The following is a 20,318-nucleotide window of genomic DNA, read 5'->3' as shown; positions in this document are numbered from 1 at the left end:
GCTCGCACTCGCCCTTAACATCCCCTCACCATCACCTCTCCCTCATCCTCTCCAGCACCGAGATCGCCACCGCCGAAGCTCGCCGCCCCCGCTCAGCATCGCCGTCGGCTCATCACACTCGCCCCCCATCCTCGAGGTCAGTCTTCAGGTCTCCTCAAAGCCATTAATGATAGTTATAAACTTTTTTACTTGTAATTCTTGTTGATTATATGATATGAATTATGATTATGATCATTTTTTAGTTTAGATTTTAAGATAGGATTATTGTTAAATTGGAAGTCGAGGTCAGCCCTCAGGCCATCCGCCCCCGCTCAACGTCACCGCTGAAGCTCACACTCACCCTCGACATCCCCTCGCTTGGAGCTCGTTTTGACCTCTTCATCAGCCCTCATGACTTCGAACAAATTAAAAGCGTCAACGCCTTCGATTTCTTCAAAATCAAAGCATTCCTCTTTTAAATGCAATAATCCTCTAATGTCGTAAGTAATTTTTTTATGGGATATAATGTTTGTTTTAATATGCGTCGAAAGTTGAAATTGCTGTCTCTGCCTACTGATGTCTGTGTCAACAAGTCATTGCTTGATGAGATATATCCACTTGCATGTGTTTCTCCATTTATCCAAATTTGTTATGTATTATGTAGTTGTTTGTTTAGATATAGAAACCACATATGAAACAGTGTCAGTCTAATGAGTGGGGTGATTATTTTTTATCAGAGTACCCCTGTCATATGCGGCAGTGTTCTAAGCCATGAGATAATGTTTGTGTTTGTTTGTGGAAAATTTTGCACTAAAAGAAATGAAAGAAAAATTGATTTGTATTCCTTTAATCTCCGTTACAATTAGATTTCCTGATTACAAAAGAGAGGAGAATGATCTGGATTCTCCCCTTTGTTTAATTTTGGGTTCTTCGCGGTGGCGATGGAGTGCCTCCCTCGAATGCTCGCGTCGAGTTTGCTCTCCGTTGACGATCCGACGTTTTGCTTCACTGGAACGTGGTCTTCTCCTCACGATTTGACGTTGTAGAGAACTTGCGTGGCAAGTTTGAAAATAACTCTTAACGAGTTAATAACTCAGAGCGAGTTTTAGAAGAACTTGCAGAGCAAGTTTTGAACTCTGATCGAGTTGATAACTCTGAACGAAGTTGATAACTCTGAACGAGTTTGAAACTCTATGGAAGAGTTGATTTAACCGAAAGTCGGTTATAAGCCAAGGATGAAGAAGCTCCTATTGCCGATCTCCAAAATCCCACCCGAAGGATGAAGGCTCTTCTTTGCTGCCAAGCTTCAGATCCAAAAAGCCAGCCTCCGATCAACCAAGCCCGCTCTTGACCGAATCTCCCTCCGTTGATGAGACAAAATCTGATCCCTTAACTCAATTGAGTTTCTCGTATTTATATGGGATTAAAGGTGGTAACTACCCCCTTAATCCGCTCCTAAGTGGGGCGGAAATCCCTCAAATCTTGGGGGGAAAACGGTTCCTAGAACTGTTCGGTTCGTGTTTGAACGAGTCAAACGCCGAAATTGGCGTTCTGGGCCCGAACTCTGCGTTTTAGACTAAAAACGCAGAGTTGGGCCTATGTTGGGTGGCTGAACGCACAGGCCGTGATGCGTTGTAAATCTGAAACGCAGAGTTGGGATGCAGAGATGAACTCTGCGTTTTGGACCTGAGACCCAGAGTTAGAACACAGAGATGAACTCTGCATTTTGGACCTGAGACGCAGAGTTGGAACATAGAGATGAACTCTGCGTTTTGGCTCCGGAATATAGCCACGACCTCTGCGTTTCGAGTTTGGAACGCAGCCTCGACCTCTGAGTTTTGAGTTTGGAACGCAGCCACGACCTCTGCATTTTGAGTTTGGAACACAGCCACGACCTCTGCGTTTTGGATCTGGAACGCAGCCACGACCTCTGCGTTTTGAGTTTAGAACGCGGGCACGACCTCTGCGTTTTGAATCTTGGATGCAGAGGTGAGCCTTAGGTGGGCTCGGCGAGCTTTAGTCTAAGTCCGATGTTCTGACGAAGTCCAGTCTTGCAGACGGACTTTAGAACATAACTTGCTGTGAAGAACAGGTCATAACTTTCAAACCGTAAGTCGAAATTAGACGAATTATATATGAAAATCGGCTATCTCGACGAGACGGAGCCGACCAAACCAATCCAATAGGGTTTGGTTTGCTTCGTCAGTTTTGCCAAATTCCTTACGATTTGAGAGATATCTGCGTTTTAATATGAAGAGACCGTCGATTTGTAGTCTCTTTCGCTAGAGCGTTTGCAAAGATCGTCACCTTGTAACCTTCGTCTTGGCTCCTTAAAAATATGAGAGTTATCAGATTGTAACTCCTGATGTTAATTGTGAAGGCTGTTGAATTAGAGGTTTCATTAGTTGTTGTGAAGGTCGTCAGATTGTAACCTTTCTCGATCTACGTGAAAGTCTTCAAATTGTAACCTTCTAGAAGTCGTCAGATTGTAACTTCCATCATCGGTGTTTGATGGGGATTGGCTATCTGTTATGATTTTTATACAGCCTACAGAACCCCCTCCAAAGTTTTTGAAAGTTCGTGGTTGACTGAGACGAATTTTCGGAATCCTTTGGATCTCAACTCTGATCTTGGAGCTGTTGATTCCTTGTCATAAAGGAGTTGTTCTTTGCACTCGCTTCGAAGGAACCTTGGTTGAGAGGATTTGACACACAAGATCCCTTGCATTTTGAATTTGGAACACGGGTGTGACCTCGGCGTTTTGGTGTTTGCAACGCGGGTCTGACCTTGACGTTTCGACTCGAGACGCGGAGGTGACTTTCATGCATTTTTGACTAAGTCTTTGAGACTTGTCTTTAGCTCATCTATGGACTTGCAAACGTGCATAGGATTTTTGGCAAACCCTCAGCCATCAACGGATTTGATAAGCCTTTACCGACTACCGTTTGAGTCGGGCTAGCATGTGAATTATTTGAATCCGTTTCACATGTAACGTTGTGCTAAGAGAATGAACCCTCTTAGACTTGATGCTATGATTTTGAATACATAGCCTTTGTGGACTTATCATCCTATTGAAGAGGATTGATAAGTGGGTTGTCAGGGGTATGATGTTAACGTGACAGGAATGTGTTATGATCGGAGCAACTTTGTGGACTTATCATCCTATTGAAGAGGATTGATAAGTGGGTTGTCAGAGGTGTATTATTTAACGTGACAGGAGAATGTGTACTTGTAACTTGCACAAGATTTGGGGAACTAGCGTATCGCTGGGGAAACTTGCTAGGTGGGTTTATCACCAGAAGCGATAAATTTTGATACTTGTGATTTGAATAAGATTTTGAAGACTTAGTGTCTTGCTGGGGAAGATTGCGATTTGAGCAATTTTGAGGACTTATCATCCTATTGTCAAGGATTGATAAGTTGATTGTCAGAGGTGTATTGTTAACGTGATAAATTAGGAGTGATGCAAACTGAATGCATACTCTGTGGGGATGATGATCGTCAGAAGTGTAATGTTAACTCGGCGATGTGAAAGATTCGTTACTCTTAATCCAGTGGATTCCAAGTAATCAACCCCCAGTCTTGATTAAGACTTAGCAGGAGAATAAAAAGAGGTAGACAAGGCACATCACCTAGTGAGGCACTATCCATGAAGTCGGAATAGAGTCACATCACCAGGTAGGCCATTATCTGATGAGTTTGACTATCAGATGTAACTGTTAACGTGATAGTTTTTTAGACATGCCATCCTATTGAAGAAGATCGGCAAGTTGATAGACTATCAGAGGTAACTGTTAACGTGATAGTTTTGTGGACTCGTCATCCTACTTGAAAAGGATTGGTGGGGGAATTTGGAGGAAATGGACTATCAAAGGTGATCATTAACGTGATAGTTTTGGTAGACTTCGTGGTTGACAGAGGTATTCTATTGAACATGACAACTCAGAAAATTTATTATTTATAATCCAATAAACTATAAATAAACCAACCCCCAGTCTTGAACAAGTGTAGGGGGGAAAAGGAGTAGACATGGTACATCGCCTAGTTGGCCACTATCTAACGAGTTTGACTATCAGAGGTAACTGTTAACATGATAGTTGTTGGATCTACCATCCTATTGAAAAGGATTAGCTTCAGTGGTCATAGTATCTCCCCCTTCTGACTGAGAAGATTGTGCTTGGTCCGATTGCTCAGGTTGATCCTGCCTACTTTGTTCTTCAGCTTTGATCCTGGCAATAATCTTTTGAGCCTGTTCGCCTTGAGAGATTAGTTGTCTCCAGGAACGATATTCTACAACCCTCAATTGTGCTAGAAGGTCGATCTGCAAGTTATGTCAACAGGTCTCCACTAAGGTAGATTGTGTCATACCTGTCGGACATCGCAGAGCCATGTTTCGAAACCTTTTGACGAAGGTTTTTACGGACTCCCTCTTCTTCTGCTTAGTGGCGAGATGGGTATGGATGGAAACATCTGTATCCTCTTCGAAGAATCTTAATAGGAAGAGTCTTTCTAGATCTGCCCACTTTTGAATACATCCCGCAGGCAGTTTCCTGAACCATTCAAAGGCAACTCCCTTGAGAGTACCAATGAACAATCGAGCCAGTATAGCATCGTTTGATATCACATTTCCAGTCTGTGACTTAAAATGATAGATATGTTCGTTTGATATCACATTTCCAGTCTGTGACTTAAAATGATAGATATGTTGGTTCGGTGATCCCGTGCCGTCAAAAGTTTGTAGCGTCGGGGCTTCGAACTTTGGAGGATAAGGGGCTGCATCCCATTCGGCAGGATAGGGCCTGACAATTCTCTCGTCTTGGAGCTCGCTTCTGTCAGCAATGGTATTAAGACGGGCTTCCAACTCTTCTATTTTGGCCGATTGGAGATTCTGCTCGTTCTCCGTCTCTCTTCCTTCATCAGAGGAAGATTCCAGGTTATGAGCTTCTTTGTCAGAAGCAGTGTCATCAATCACTTTTCCCTTCCCTTTGCTTGTGTGAAGTCGGGATGAAGACGCTTTTCTCCTCCGGGAAGATTCTTGCCTAAGCGGCGAATCTGTCTCTTGAGATTTGGCCTTGTCTGTGACGATTTGAGTCAACAGGGCTATGAGTTCATTGATGGCCTCCTGCTGAGATTTGAGCATGGCCTCCTGCTCGTCAAGTCTCTTCGCGAGATCTTCATGGTTTCCCGTCATATAAGCAAAGCTCTCATATTCAACAAAAGAGCTTGATGATTGGGACTCTGCAATGGCTGAGTGTTCATCATCGGAATTGGTTCTTCTGGCTAACCTCCGATAGTTGATAGAGGGAATGACTCCTGTTCGCGTTCGAGTGTGTTGGTAGACTCCTTAAAACTCGTTAGCGATTTCTCTGAGGTCGGTGAACGACTTGTCTCAGAGTCATCGGAACTAGGACCCGAGGCTTTCCCTCTGCCGATCACATTGATAGTGACCCCAGGATATTCGGTCTCTGGAGACTTCTTCCTGTGAGAACGTCGTCGTTGGTTGGGTAAAGCAACGTCCGTAAATTGGTCGAACACCAACAGTTTGGCCGCATATGAGCAGCATTGATATCCCGAGAGGACCATAGGAATCAGTCGAATGACTTGTTGCATCGGTCTTTCTCTCGGTATGAACTCCCTCAAGTCTATTGTCAAGACTCGAGAATTACTCACTAATCCTGAAGTTTGAATTGGAACCCCCCAGTCTATGATTGGACATGACTGGCTCCTGGTGAACATGGATCTTGAATCCACGTTGATCTTTTTGAACACGACGAATCGCATCGTGTTCTGAAGAAGAAACACGAGGGTCGTGTTCTGTTTTACTAACGCTAGACCGAAGTCTGCGTTTTGTTGATGAAACGCACATTTGTCGGTTGCGTTTTTGTCAGTTAACGTAGTTTGTAAGTCTGTGTTTTGGATCTTGAACGCACTCCTGAGAGTTGCGTTTTGGTTCTGAAACGCACTCCTGAGAGTTGCATTCCGCCAAATCAACGCAGTTTTGAAGGCTGCGTTTTGATTCAGGTTTGATGTTTGCGTTTTGGTTCTGAAACGCACTCCTGAGAGTTGCGTTTTGGTTCTGAAACGCACTCCTGAGAGTTGCGTTTTGGTTCTGAAACGCACTCCTGAGAGTTGTGTTTTGGTTCTGAAACGCACTCCTGAGAGTTGCGTTCAGTTTGTAGAACACGGCCCTGAAGGCTACGTTTTGATTCTGGGACGCACTCTTGAGAGTTGCGTTCTGCCAGATCAACGCAGTTTTGAGGTCTGCGTTTTGATGTTGAAACGCACCTCTGAAGGCTGCGTTTTGATTGCACAACGCGCCACTGAGGGGTACGTTTGGCATAAACCGAGCCCACTCCTTCGGAGGAGGGGCTGCTCGAGCAATCTCGGCGGCTAAAGGAGAGGGTTTCCTTTGGCATAGGAGCAACAATTGGAGCTTTAGTCCCATTGAAGATTTTGCGGATCTTGCGCATAGCCTTGGGGCTAAGGGATCCGAAGGAGAGTAACTCCTCATACTTGGCTTGATCGAACTCGATGATCAGAGTTTTAACAGTCGTTCCAATGAGCATGACGTCGGATTGCGCTACCACCTCTTCGTCAGAGAAGCTAGTCCCCAGTGGAGTCGCCATCTTTTATTTGTGGAAAATTTTGTAGTAAAAGAAATGAAAGAAAAATTAATTTGTATTCCTTTAATCTCCGTTACAATTAGATTTCCTGATTACAAAAGAGAGGAGAATGATCTGGATTCTCCCCTTTGTTTAATTCTGGGTTCTTCACGGTGGCGATGGAGTGCCTCCCTCGAATGCTCGCGTCGAGTTTGCTCTTCGTTGACGATCCGACGTTTTACTTTACTGGAACGTGGTCTTCTCCTCACGATTTGATGTTGTAAAGAACTTGCGTGGCAAGTTTGAAAATAACTCTTAACGAGTTAATAACTCAGAGCGAGTTTTAGAAGAACTTGCAGAGCAAGTTTTGAAGTCTGATCGAGTTGATAACTCTGAACGAGTTTGAAACTCTATGGAAGAGTTGATTTAACCGAAAGTCGGTTATAAGCCAAGGATGAAGAAGCTCATATTGCCGATCTCCAAAATCCCAGCCGAAGGATGAAGGCTCTTCTTTGCTGCCAAGCTTCAGATCCAAAAAGCCAGCCTCCGATCAACCAAGCCCGCTCTTGACCGAATCTCCCTCCGTTGATGAGACAAAATCCGATCCCTTAACTCAAATGAGTTTCTCGTATTTATATGGGATTAAGGGTGGTAATTGCCCCCTTAATCCGCTCCTAAGTGGGGCGGAAATCCCTCAAATCTTGGGGGAAAACGGTTCCTGGAACTGTTCGGTTCGTGTTTGAACGAGTCAAACACCGAAAATGGCGTTCTGGGCCCGAACGCAGAGTTGGGCCTATTTTGGGTGGCTGAACGCACAGGCCGCGATGCGTTGTAAATCTGAAACGCAGAGTTGGGATGCAGAGATGAACTCTGCGTTTTGGACCTGAGACGCAGAGTTGGAACACAGAGATGAACTCTGCGTTTTGGACCTGAGACGCAGAGTTGGAACACAGAGATGAACTCTGCGTTTTGGACCTGAGACGCATAGTTGGAACATAGAGATGAACTCTGTGTTTTGGCTCCGGAATATAGCCACGACCTCTGCATTTCGAGTTTGGAACGCAGCCCCGACCTCTGCGTTTTGAGTTTGGAATGCAGCCACGACCTCTGCGTTTTGAGTTTGGAACGCAACCACGACCTCTGCGTTTTGGATCTGGAACGCAGCCACGACCTCTGCGTTTTGAGTTTAGAACACGGGCACGACCTCTGCGTTTTGAATCTTGGATGCAGAGGTGAGCCTTAGGTGGGCTCGGCGAGCTTTAGGCTAAGTCCGATGTTCTGACGAAGTCCAGTCTTACAGACGGACTTCAGAACATAACTTGCTGCGAAGAACAGGTCATAACTTTCAAACCGTAAGTCGGAATTGGACGAATTATATATGAAAATCGGCTATCTCGACGAGACGGAGCCGACCAAACCAACCCCATAGGGTTTGGTTTGCTCCGTCTGTTTTGCCAAATTCCTTACGGTTTGAGAGATATCTGCATTTTAATATGAAGAGACCGTTGATTTGTAGTCTCTTTCGCTAGAGCGTTTGCAAAGATCGTCACCTTGTAACCTTCGTCTTGGCTCCTTGAAAATATGAGAGTCATTAGATTTATAACTCCCGATGTTAATTGTGAAGGCTGTTGAATTAGAGCTTTCATTAGTTGTTGTGAAGGTCGTCAGATTGTAACCTTCCTCGATCTACGTGAAAGTCTTCAAATTGTAACCTTCTAGAAGTCGTCAGATTGTAACTTTCATCATTGGTGTTTGATGGGGATTGGCTATCTGTTGTGATTTTTATACAGCCTACAGTGTTAATAAACTTGTAAAAATTATTATGATTATTGTCATATCAAGTATCTATATCAAGTATCTATTTAATTTTTAAGTATATTGTTTGTGTTAATATGCATCTTAATTTGCCCAAATATATATAATTTTTAATTATTTCTGAATTATAATTTTCTTGTAGGGCTATGATAACACAATTGAGAATTTCGTCCAATTTGTGTTATTTTTGAGATTTAATTGATAAGCGAATAATATTGGATGAAAGACACATAAAAGCCCTAGAGAAAACGCCTTCTCACAACTTTATCAAGTTACCCACATCCTTGAGCAAAGAGCAAATAGCAATTGATTGCTTGATTCAAAATTTTAATTTCGATACATGCTCATTCATGATTGGGAATAAAAATTATGTGTTTGGTATAGATGATATTCACCGAATTACCGATTTGCCAAAGGAAGGAATTTTGATAAAAATGAGTGTGGGACAACGTCTAATACAATCTACACCAATTTTGTAAAGAATTATAAGACACTCAAGTAGAAGAAGAGTAGTAGCTCTAAAGGCAAGAAGAAAGCTGATGAGAAAAAAGGCGGTGATTTGGGGGAAGCACGATAGAATGGCCGAGATGATTGTAGATATGAATATTGAAGACCCTATAATATGTGTGAAACTTATTGTGGCTTTCATTATCAGCTTCATATTATGCCCGCGAACATGTAAGACATGTCCCTTATGGGCATTTAGATATGCGGAGCAGTTATCAACTTTGAAGAAATATAATTGGTGTCATGCAGTATTTATTTTTCTTTGCAAAGAGATGAATAAAGCAAAGAAGTCTCTTAGTATAAGGAGATTAGGTCAGCACTCAAATGCTGGATACATGGGTGGTTTTTCCTCCGTTTTACTGGTGAGTTACATGAACATTATTTTATATATCTTTTCAACTTGGTAATGATTATTGTTTATGCACATGCTAATGTATAGTTTCTTTTTTGTAGGTTTGGTTTTATGAAAAAATGGGGAAATTAGAGTACACGTCAGATATTGAAAGGTTACCGCCGCTCTTTTGCGTGAAAAATACCGAAAAGCGGAGGATGGCTATTATGAACAAATTATATAGAGATCCAAAGTTTCTTATTAATAATGGCCAAGAGAATACTCCTCTTATTCATAGGGCATCGCCAAGAGTATTTGTACATATCTTTGCTCTCATAGTTCATTATTTTATGTCTCATTTTTATGATCTATGTCTGTAACTATAGTATAAGTACTAATATTTATATTTTTTGTCTTATAGGAATCAAGAAAAGCTGAATTAATTGCCTTAATTACGGAGAAGACATACGAGTTGAATGAGCGCACTACAGAATTACGAGAATTAGAAGAGCGTAGTGCTAGATGCAAAAATAAAAACAAGGAGAAAGAGGATGACAGAAATGTAAATTTTGAAAATAAAAGCGAAGAGGATATGAAAGCTAATGAATATGAGAATTTGGAAGAAACTGGGGAAGCCGATATTAATGATGACATTGTGATAAGCCCAAGAGACATGAAAATTTTAGAAGAAGCTCGGTGAGTTTAGTTTTTTCAATTCTCTTGCAATTTTACTTTTTATACTTTTCGTATAATTCTTGTGTAACTCTTTGTTAATTACATGCATTTCAACTCCATAGAGATGTTTCTCAAAAAGAGGATGGTGCTAATGAGAATGAGAGAGAAACCTCATCTATCAAACGGGCTGTCAGAAAGAGGAAGAGGAAGGATGGACCCTCTGTTACTTGAGAGAGAAACCTCATCTATCAAACGGGCTGTCAGAAAGAGGAAGAGGAAGGATGGACCCTCTGTTACTTCACCTTATATGCGTCTAGATCAAGCAGAAAGAGGAAGAGGAAGGATGGACCCTCTGTTACTTCACCTTATATGCGTCTAGATCAAGCAAAGGAAGACACAAAGAAGAAACATGTCATCCAGATATTGGATAGTCCTGAGGGGAAAAAAGTGCAAAAATGAAGAAGGCTTCATACCTACATCTCTCGACTATCCAGGTAAGGCACTGGTCTATGATTATAAAGACAAATTAATTGAAGACTTTCTACAATAAAAAATAACCATGTAATTGTTACTGACTTATTATAATAATAAAATTTGAATTTACTTAATTTGTGTTGCAATTTTCTCACCATGTACTTGCATATAGTGATACGTACATTTGGAAGTGTGTCGAAGCAAGCGTATCTCGCTTAGATGCTTATAAACTATTAACAGGAGGTGAACTCAGTGATGATGTAGGTTCTAAATAATTGTGTTATGGTTTGTTTGATGTTGAATAGAAAATCACTTATATTAACTATTTTATTCATTCATGGTAAATTTTGTAGGTGATCGATGCATTTGTTATTCGACTTTGGAAGAAGATCGAAACAACTAATAGTTATGATCGAAAGATACATGTAACAAGACCTTGGCTTGCAGTAAGTATATCCATGTTGTTTCATTAGTTGGTGGTTTTTATTATTATACAACACTATAATGTTGATATTGATGCATCTTTTAGCAAGCATTTCTAGAGGGAAATCTTGAAATAGTGGCAAAACGAATGAAGGAAAATATTTCTCAGCAGACGTTCTTGGAGTGTGAAAGAATTCTGATCTCGATTGTCAGCTCCGGATATTAGTACATGGTAGAGTTAGTGAGGAAGGAGAAAAAATTCTATCACTACTCCTCAATCAACTCCCCCATTTATATCGCCGATGCTACGAAATTTAGAAATAAGTTTATGAGTTTCATAGAGAGTAATTGGAGATTAAGGAATTTGGAGCATCATGTTCTTGTGTCAGTTGCCATGCCAGAACAAGGACCGTAAGTGTTTCATGCATTTCTAATGTAATTGTTCATTTTTTTCTCAAAGTCATTGTCAATATTGTAATTTTTCTTAAATGCAGAACTTTAGATTGCGGGATCTTTATGATTGAATTCATTAACAACATTGTCAAAAAGCGTTCAATAACAATTTTAGAAGGAGATTGTGCAAAGTATAGAGCAAAGTTTTGTGCAGCTCTCTTGTATGCACGCGATTCACCTTTTTTGTAAATATTATTTTAATCTTCAGCATGGTGGTTGTTGTGTATGTAATATGTGGATGATATTATGTGGATGATACTTTATGTATAAGTGGAAGTGACAAAATATTCATTGAAAATGTTGTTTATTTGATACCCTCGTTTGATATTATGTGGTTGCTATTTTGTAAGTCCTTGTTCTAGAGAAAAATTTGTACTCACTTATTCAAATGTACTAGCTCATTATTTTTCTAGAGGAAATTTTTTATACCCGCTTAATCAAGTTTTGTACCTATTTATGCATGTTTTGTACCCACTTGGGCACGTTTTGTACCTCATTAATCTAGAAAAAAAATTTGTACCACTTAATCAAGTTTTATACTTACTTAGGCACATTTTGTACCTCATTGTTCTGAAAAAAAAATTGTACCCACTTATTTAAGTTTTGTAACTATTTATGCACGTTTTGTACCCACTTAGGCACGTTTTGTACCTCATTAATCTGAAAAAAAAAATTTGTGCCCACTTAATCAAGTTCTATACCAAATTAATCAAGTATTATACCTACTTAGACACATTTTGTACCTCATTGTTCTAAAAATTTTTTTGTACCCGCTTAATCAAGTTTTGTACCTATTTATGCACGTTTTGTACCCACTTAGGCATGTTTTGTACCACATTGATCTGGAAAAAAATTTTGTACCTACTTAGGCACATTTTGTACCTCATTGTTCTGAAATTTCTTTTACACCCGCTTAATCAAGTTTTGTACCAATTTATGTATGTTTTGTACCCACTTAGGCATGTTTTGTACCTTATTAATCTGGAAAAAAATTGTGCCCACTTAATCAAGTTTTATACCTACTTAGATACAATTTGTACCTTATACACCTGGAAAAAATTAATTCAAATTATCATCCATACATGATTAATCCATACAACCAAATTATCCATACATACATAAACTTTAATTCAAATTATCATCCATACATGATTAATCAATACAACCACATTATCATCCATACATGATTAATCCATATAACCAAATCATCCATACGTACATAAACTTTAATTCAAATTATCAACATTCTTCTGAAACACATGCTTTGTTTTGGCCTATCGTCAACTTTGTTTTAGTCCTCCATTAACTTTCTTGACCTCCACCTGCAACATTTTTCATCTACAAAAAAATTACAACTTCATCATGACAAATGCATCGACTTGAAAAAAATATTAAATCAAGATTAAATATAATACCTTAGCTAAAGGACAACTCGTTATATAATGTCCTTTTCCCTTACAAAATCCACAAAATCTTTGTTTTTTTATACTCATTTCTTGTGCTATCTCCATTCCGGTCTTAATTCTAGTAGCCTGTGCTGGTCGTCCCTTCGTGGCAATAGGCTTATCTGGATCACGAATAGTGATTTGAGTTGCTTCCTCTACAGAGATGGGTATGGATGAAGTATGCATCTTATTGTTGGTATTGCTCTCATTTCCATTATCGTTATGTTCCTTCTCTTTCTTGTAATTCTCAAATTTTTTAAAAAATGAGTCTAAAAAAGCACTAAACTTATCATGAAGTGTACTTAAAGTCAATGTATCTTCTAGTGCTTTGTTACATCTACTCCTAAGGGCCCAATGTTTAATGATAGAGAGTTGGTCTTTACTATTTGTAATACAATTTCTAACAACTCCGCAACCAACATGTCTTGCTTTAATTGTCCAACGTTGCATAATATATCTTGATGGAATTTCTAATACTTGCTTCTTTACTAAAATGTGCAAGCTATGTTTGCATAATATACCTTCCATCTTAAATTTCGCACAAGAGCACTTAATTCTTTTATCTTTGGATGCATCGAAAACAACATGATGATTTACTATCTTCTTACTTTCAGCCTCACTATCTATATTCCAAACAGCATAAGTAGCACTTGCGCCTTCCTTTGACAACCTTTCATGAAGCATGGAGTAACTATCCTTGAGTTCTTTCTAAAAGATAGTACACATATTCTTTGTATAATTCTCCCTAGCCTGTTTTCAATGGGATGTTCAATTATCAATGTAGGAACTGAGTTTATGGACTTAAAATCTTGTTCAAGTTCAGTGGCTCGGCGAGCTCCTATAGCATTATCATATTGCTTAACAAAATCATGTAACTTGGTATTTATATTCACAAAATGATCAAAAAAGCATTAATTCCCTCATTCCGCTGAGTAGATATCATTCCTGCAGTAAAAGTGTCTTTAAGATACACTGGAGCCTAATGATCTTGATGATTGTATAAATTTACTAACCAATTCCTTTTATCTGCATCATATTTGTCCCTCATTTCTTCCCAACGCTTTTCAAATTTTTCTTCTGATTTACTCCAATACCATTTGTTATACTTTACAACCACATCCTCACCATAATCATTATGTATTGATTGAAGATTTTGTAAGGCCTTCCTATAAAGGTGCAAAGAACAAAAGCGATGGCGGGTTTGAGGAAAAACTTTGTGAATTGCACCACACATAGCTTTATCTTGATCAGTGATGATTGTTAATGGTACTATACCCGATATACATTTTAACCATTCGCTAAATAACCATATAAACGCCTCCTCTGTTTCATCGGCCAATAACGCACACCCAAATAGAGTAGATTGTCGATGATGGTTAATGCCCGTAAATGGTGCAAATAGCAATTTTAAATTCTTCGTTCTATACGTAACATCAAAGCAAACAACATCTCCAAATTACAAGTAAGAAGTCCTCGACCTACCATCCATCCAAAAAACACTTCTCATCGTCCCGTCATTTTCTAAATCAAGTGCAAAGTAAAATTGAGGATCAGATACCTTTTTCTCTTGAAATTGACGAACTATATTCACGTACTCATGGCCGACATTATTTTTTCGTTTAATTCTAGGTTGTGCTTGGCATTCTTGTTGAGTGAGAGAGCCTTGTTCATTTCTATGAGCAACGTCTATAACCTTATTGTTGGTCTCTTTGTTTTGATGATGTTTAATAAATAATTTACCACTAATATTGTCCGTCTAGTATTTGTGTTTATTTATATATTATAGACAAATAACAAGTTGGAGGATGGGTGGAATTGCGCTTTCACGATCATATCCAATGAAGGTTGGCGGAATTGTGGAGTGAAGCCTACGCAATTCAAAATTCAAGATCCAAGTTCAAGCTTCATCCACAAGTGTATCAAGATAGAGCTTCGTTGAAGATCACAAGCTTGGGTATATTTAGTTTTAGGTTTTATATTATGTGTGTTAGTACTTTAAGCTCAATCATACACACACATACACGTTTTGTTTTTTCTATGTATATATATAGTCATATATATACATACATGTTTTGGCTTCCAAGTATATATAAATATGAAATTACATCCTTCATATTTTTATTGTTTTGGTTTTTCAAGTTTAAATATGAAACAATTGAATATAATTAGACAATACATTTTTGTTTCATGTTTATATGCTTATATATGATTTTATCAATATCAAGTTTATATTTAATGAAATCATATTTATTGTTTTTGAAAAGTTTGCAAAAATATGCAATTTTGTGAAAATATTGTATTCTCAGTTTTTGGACTTAACAATAATTATATACATCTTTTATTAAGTCTATAAAATCATTTTGTAATGTTTCAAAACATGGTTAAGCTAAAATGTCAAAACTCATGTGTTTACATTTTCATGTTTTGGACTATTTTGTAAAATGATGATATTTTTTATTTGGGAGGTCCTTTTTGAAAACCAGTTTTTGTAGCATGTTTATTATCATGTCTACAATCATTTCCTAAAGTTTTACATTTTTCTGAATTTATTTGATATTTTTAAACAGGGTTTTAAAATCAAAAAACTATTTACAAAACCTGTTTTTATCATATATTAGTTTGCGGTCGACCGCCTTGAGTCCAAAGACTCAGATTGGTTTTTGATGGCTCACGGTCGACCATGGCGGTCGATCGGATGTAGTTCAGTAAGTTTCACGGTCGACCGGCTGATGTCCAGAGAGTTTCCTTGGCCTTTTTGTTGCTCGCGGTCGACCGCGTGATTTCCACGGTCGACCGCCGAACAGTCAATCAGCTTCTAACGGCTCTTTTCTTAAGCTATTTTCTATGGGCCTTTTGGTCTTTTGTTTGGGGTTTTTGGCTGAGGTTTTGGGAGGCTATAAAAAACCCCTTGCTCTCATCTTTCAATATATCCAAGAAGTTTTTAAACAAAAGTTTAACAAGGGTTTAAGCTTGTTTAGTTTGTTTTAAGTTTGGGGTTTGCTTTTACAAAGAGGAGCTTACATCAGTTGTTGAGGAGTTCATCTTCAATATTTCATCATTCTCTCTTTGTGTTTATAGAGAAGTTTCCTTAACTCAACTTCCTAGCATTTTTACTATTGTATTTTATATCAATTTTATTGCTAGTTCTTCTTGAGTTAAATTTTATTTATTCTCATTGTTACACACACCCACATTGAGCTTATAGTATTTACATATATAGTATAATTGGGGTTGTGAGAGTTTGTAACATTGGGTTATGCTTAATTGAGTTCTCATCCATTGTAGAGAACAACTATTGTTGTATTCATGCATAATTTGTGAGATCATTTTGTAATACACTTGTACACCGAGAGAAGTGTGTGGTGTGAGTTGAGGATCATCCCAAGAGGAGTAGGGTAGGTAACATACCTAGAGAGAGGTTGTAATTCCTAACACTTGAGGGTGACACGTCTGTGACCAATACTTGAGAGGGTGTAGAGTAGGATTGCAAGAGTGATGATTGTAAAGTTTTCGGTTAGCTAGAAAACCGAGTGTGAGGTGTAAACGTTATTCGGGTAAGCGTAGAAAACCTGGTTGTAATAGTGGATTTCTCTCCGGGAGTGGGGAACGGAGACGTAGGACGGAAGGTCCGAACTCCGTGATCATATTATGTGTTTGTATTGTTTATATTGCCCTATCATAATTGTATCTTTAGTTTAGATTGTTTACCATTGTGTTAATTTATATATCCTTGCATATATTTCATAATATACCTCTTTGCTAGGATATATCTCCTTTTTCCTATTGCATATTCTTGCTCATATCATATTGTATCTATCTTGCAAGAATAATTCTTTAGTAAGTTTTAATTGACATAAAATCAGATTAGATTAGCATAAGACCCTAATCACCCACCCTCTAGGTTCTAACACTTACAAATGGTAGAAGGTCGTAAACCTTGATTGTCAAGAGTATTGTAGGCAATAAAAATTGCCTTTAAATCCTTATCAGAGAAGTTTAGAACAAAACTGCTAAAACCTCGCCCGAAATAGCAAAAAGGGGGAAAACACTGATAAAAAGGGGAAAACGCAGATATCTCCCAAACCATAAGGAATTTGGCGAAACGGAGGAAGCGAACCGAAGCCTTTGGCTAGGTTCGGATGGCTCCATCTCGTCGAGATAGGCGATTTTCATATATAATTCGTCCAATTCCGACTTACGGTTTGAAAGTTACGGCCTATTCTTCGATCCATGCTCAGGAGCTCGCCTGCAGCTCGAATTTCGCCTGCACGATCAAGACCCAAGTCTGCCTGCGCACCTGAGCTCGCCTGCAGACCCAGTTCGCCTGCAAGCTCGCCTGCAGACCCAAGTCTGCCTGTAGTCCCAAACTCGCCTGCAGACTCAGCTCGCCTGCAGACCCAAGTCTGCCTGCGGTCCTAAGCTCGCCTGCAGACCCAAGTCTGCCTGCAGTCCCAAACTCGCCTGCAGACCCAAGTCTACCTGCAGTCCTAAGCTCGCCTGCAGACCCAAGCTGCAGATTCGCCAGCTCACTGTCAACTGCCCACTTGGAGTATGGGAACAGTTACATCAGTGGTCAAATCCCACAAATCAAGGGAGAGGGCACAGTACCCCAAGACCGTCAAGCGGCCGCTCACAGTACGAATGGTTGGGCAGGTGTCAAGTCGACCTGAACATTCATAAATGCAGCTCACCTCGGCTGTCCGAATCAGGAGCCGGATCCGCCGGCATTCGGCGAGCTGTCCAAGCCCACTCGAGTACCAGGAACCCGCTTTCCCACCTCTCTCGGCCTGAAGAGAGAAGACACGGTACTCCAGGCCCGTCGAATGACTGCTCACGGTACGAGTGATCGGACAGATGCCAGATCAACCTGCGCGTTCATAAATGCAACTCAGCTCATCGGTCCAAGTCAAGAGCTGGAACGGCCAGCGTACAGTGAGCTGGCCCAATCCACTCGAGTAATGGACGACCGCTCCTAGGCGACAGGACGTGAAGCACGACCCATCGAGTGACGGTTCGTAGTACAGAGGAGCGACAAGCATACGAGGAGTGGCTTTCTCATTCCTAAGTGACGTGATGTAAAACATGGCTCCTCGAATGACCGCTCCTGTTGCAGGTGAACAGCAGGATATCTCTGAACGACGTGTGGTCACATCCCATAATTCAAGGAGCAGTCAAGCTGTCTCCCTCACGTGGTCAAATCCCATGAATCAAGGGATGGCCCATGTTATCCCTTGCCTATTAAAACCCATCTTCAGCCAAGATGAAACGGGGGGATTGGTTGTTGCATATTCTGCTGGCTAATCTCCCAAAGGTTGAACCTGGACCTTTGCCAAAGGCTCCCTCATTAGAGAGCAGAAGCTCCGGCAGCAACTTCGATCGGATCGTCCAAGGGAAGCAGACTCGACGCGAGCACCGAGCGAGGCGTCCTATCGCCACCGAGGAACCCACGTTAAACAAGGAGGGCCTTCCCTCCGCTTCTGTTGTAAACATTTGATTTATTAGTTTGTAATAAGCATTCTTATCAATACAAATGAAACTCCCTATTTTCGGGAAATCAAATTTACACCCTACAGAAGATGGCGACCACAGTGGGAGAATCCGTTCATTCAGATGAATCGGTGGTGGCGCAGTCTGACGAAGTTGTTGCAGGGACTACGGTTGAGTCCCTTGTGATCAAATTCGAGGGGTACTTACAATCGTTCTCTTCTGGCGGCAATACATCTCGCGATGATTGCAGAGTCGTGCGGGTGGCCCAGCCCCAAGAGGCCGAGGCAACCAAGCCTGAGGGATCTGCCCAAGCTGTCCGCCGTCGACATGAACGCTCCTCGTTCAAAAAGATCCAAACAGCGGCGACGAAAAGCTCTCACTCGTCTCGAGGCACAATCCCTCATCCCCCACGATAGTCTGAATTGTTATTCAGACTTGGGGGGAATCAACCTCTTGAGTCAGGTTCCCATTTTTAGCGAACCGCTCAAATCGGGCGAGCCTAGCAGTTTAGGCAAGCCCATCTCTTTGAGCCAGGTTTCCATTTTTGGCGAACCGCTCAAATCGGGCGAGCCTAACGGCTTAGGCAAGCCCAACCTCTTGAGCCAGGTTCCCAGTTTTGACGACCCGCTCAAATCGGGCGAGCCTAGCAGTTTAGGCGAGCCCCACTCTGTGAGCAAGGTGCTCAATTTTGGCGAACCAAGGGCGCCTGGCGAACTCTGCAATTCAAAAGGGCTTCGTCAAACAAGCGGACTTCACCAAGCTCGCCTGACGGCTCAAGTTCGCCAGAAAAGCGAAGCAACAGCTCGCCAGGCAGGCGCAGGCACACTGTACCAATCTCGCCTGATGGGCGAACCTCGCCAGCCTGAACCTCGCCAACACGCTCACGCTCAAATAGGGGTGGCCACCCCGTTTGCCAGCACGGGTCTGACGTCCGTCTTTGACAACGACGACGACGATTGCTCAGCAGTGGCAATATCGCAGACTTCAAGCTCAGTTTAGGACGGGCACGTGAATGTGCACATGACCGACATCTCTAATGAGATATCCAGGAGACTCGACGAGCAACAAGCAACCATCGACTCCCTAAAGGAGATGTTGGAGCACCTCCTGAGCGAGAAGAAGAGGAAGAGAGAGAGGGCTTCGCAGGCTTCGCATAAATCCTTGAAGCACAAAGAGCGGGTGCCTACTCCTTCCCACTCCTCATCCGAGTCATCTAGAGGAGCGTCATCTTCGGGCCATAACCCAAGAGACAAGAGGTTTGATGATCTCCAAAGTCAACTCGACGCCTTGAAGCTCCAGAAGCATGCGAACAAGCTGGGGGTTGTCAGACCGTATCCAATTGAATGGGATGCGGTCTCCTACCCGGCAAAGTTCGAGCCGCTGGACCTCCTGCAGTTCAATGGCAAGGGTTCTCCTACCCAGCACATCTACTACTTCCAGGCGCAAACTAGACACATAGTGGGAAACGATCCCATTATGACCCGATTGTTCGTTGGTACCCTCAAGGGGGTCGATTTTGAATGGTTTCGCAGATTGGAGCCTGGGTCCATCACCTGCTGGAAGGACATGAAAAGACTCTTCGTGGCCAGATTCTTCGACGATGATACAGAAGTATCTATGGCCACCCTGCTAACTGTGAAGCAGAGGAAGACAGAGTCTGTAAGCAACTTTGTTAAGAGATTCAGAAACCGATCGCTACATTCCCGCGATTGAGTTTCCGAGGCCACGCTCATCGAGATGTGCCGGAACAATCTCTCCATCAGCGTTCTGTCCAATATGGGCGCTGTTGAAGCTCGCTCATGGAAAGACTTACCCCGCCAAGGAGAACAAGTCGAGAGCATGCTCAAGCATATGGGTGACAAAGACCCACATGAATTTCGAGGAGATGATGACCGAGATGCCTTAGTAGTGGAGACCATTTCCTCATATCCTCCAAATCTCCCCCGTTAGTCCTCTTCAATAGGACGGCGGGCCCACAAAACTATCAAGTTAACTGTTACCTCTGATAGTCAGCTCTCCATCAGTCTCATTTAACCGGACGATGGATCTTTTAAAACTATCAAGTTAACTATTACCTATGATAGTCTCCTACAAATTTCCCCCGTTAGTCCTCCTCAATAGGACGGC

Source organism: Asparagus officinalis, chromosome 1, assembly GCF_001876935.1.
Source record: "Asparagus officinalis chromosome 1, Aspof.V1, whole genome shotgun sequence".
Lineage (NCBI taxonomy): Eukaryota > Viridiplantae > Streptophyta > Magnoliopsida > Asparagales > Asparagaceae > Asparagus > Asparagus officinalis.
Note: the sequence above shows the minus strand (reverse complement) of the source record.